This window comes from Gossypium hirsutum, chromosome D10 (assembly GCF_007990345.1).
Source record: "Gossypium hirsutum isolate 1008001.06 chromosome D10, Gossypium_hirsutum_v2.1, whole genome shotgun sequence".
Classification (NCBI taxonomy): Eukaryota; Viridiplantae; Streptophyta; class Magnoliopsida; order Malvales; family Malvaceae; genus Gossypium; species Gossypium hirsutum.
In genome coordinates this window covers 20,351,341-20,353,511 of record NC_053446.1, presented here as the reverse complement: position 1 = coordinate 20,353,511, position 2,171 = coordinate 20,351,341, and positions in this window count along the sequence as shown.

Below are 2,171 nucleotides of genomic sequence, written 5' to 3'. Positions count from 1 at the left end.
GGCCTCTCCTTTTTTCTTCTCTCTTTTTTCTTTTTCATTTTGATTTTGATTTTGATTTTGATTTTGATTTTTCTTCTTTTTTGTTTTTGATTTGGATTTGGATTTGGATTTTTTTTTGAGCTCATAGGGTTAGGCAAGTTCTCGTTATCCTCTTTCGACCAGAATCAATGTTTTTATAGATAAAGTCCTCCACCTAAGATCTTTCACTTTCATCTTGTATGCAAAAAACCTTCTTTGGTATCAGATTTCTTTCATAGAGCCTTTTGGGGCGCAACTACAACTTAAAATCTAACAACATCTTGAAAGGATAGAAACTCGACTTCAAATGGGCAAAGCTATGTTGAGTCAACGAGAGGGGCATTACCCCGACAAAGAATTGCATCGCTTATACTGCAAATTTCTGACATCGCGCTGTTGTGTAGATTTCATTATCAGCGGTTAATCCTATTATGATACTACAAAGACATCTTTGAACAAGGTCTTGCTTTATCTTTGAGGTCAGGTCAATTCTAATCTTCACTAAGCCCATAATTCCTAATGATTCCTTGTGAGGCATGATCTGTTTATCTTCTTCTTCTACCATCCTCGACAAGTTCAGAGATAAGCTATAATCTGTGTCATTTCCAAAGTCATGAGATCCGTCTAAACACATGCCTCGCTCAAGAGGAAAATCTGAGTCTGTAGCAGTGTCATTCATGTCATTGATATCTGAGGACCCATAGCAAGTACCAAAGAATATACAACAGAATGTGTAAATTCATGAATAATACAATATGATTATGAATGAATGAATGATGTGGAAGAAAATCCAAAAGAATAAAATAATCAGAAATAATTATTCAAAAAGAATGAAATAACATTGGCTCAAAAGTGATCGCAAAGATGTATTTCACTAGAATAATAACGTTCAGACATGAGCCTTTTCCACAAAGGAATTTCTATCATCTTTAGGCTAAAAATAACAAAAATGTTCTGAACATTACTCTAGATAAGCTCTGAAAACTACAGGGATTTCTTCCGCAGGTCAATTGCTTAGAACGCTCCCAAATTTATAAGGGCGGACATCTAACAAAGTCCCTTTTCATTTGTGTCTTCAGACATGTCGTTGATGTGAACATTTCCCAACACCTCTTTGCACACCACATTCACCTCATCCCCAATATGATTGGCCAGAGTATTTTCTACACTAGATGAATCATCAAATTTGACAACGCCTATATTGATGAGTCTTTCAACTAGCTTTTTGAAGGTAATACAATTCTCTACTGAGTGCCCTAAAATTCCCGCATGATAGTCACATTGTGCATTTATATCGTACCATTTGGGATAAGGAGGTTGTAAAGGGGTCAAGTAATGAGGAGCAACAACATGCGCATCGAACAAGCTTTGATACAGCTCCTTATATGACATCGAAATTGGTGTGAACTAGAGCTTCTCCGTACCTGGTTTCACTCCAGATTCTTGTTTTAAAGGGTTCTGATGTCTGGTGGTTTCCGTCTTTAGTCAGCTCGCAGTGATTGGTTTGAGTGGCCCTTGTTATACCTGCCCGCATTATCCCATTTATTCCCCTTCTTCCTCATGGCCTTTGTAGTAGCTAGGTACTCCACCCTCGCCTGCTTGGTTTCAGCTGGGTTATCAATAGTAACAGGAAAATTGTTCCTCAAATTGGACCTTGGGTCTGTCAAGCAACCCACTGGTGTTGCTGTACCAGTCTGATACTGTTGTGATCTGATAGTAAAGAGTGCCCCTTGTGGACGCCCATCTGGCTAGACTTGGACACTTGTTGGAGTATAATCTAGGGAATGGGCAAAATCCTCATTATCAACCCTAAAGTGGATCACCGGGTCTTTCCTTTTTTCTAACTCTCCAACTAATAATCGATTGAACTGGCTCATCATAGTTCTCTGTAATTCTAGCATCTGATCTCTCATTTCCTGTTGAAATTAGGTCAATTGCTCTTGCATCTGTATCTGCATTCGCTCTAATTTTTCCAACCTTCGTTCCATTTCTCTAGTCTTTGCTTGGATACCGTAAGGGTGTTAGGTTGACTAGCTGAAATAAACTTACCCAATTAGACTCTTTTGATGGATTTTAATGCATGTAATGCAAATGCATGAAATGAATGCCTAAAGAGACGTTGAATCTGATTCAATTACATTTAGAAAACTTTT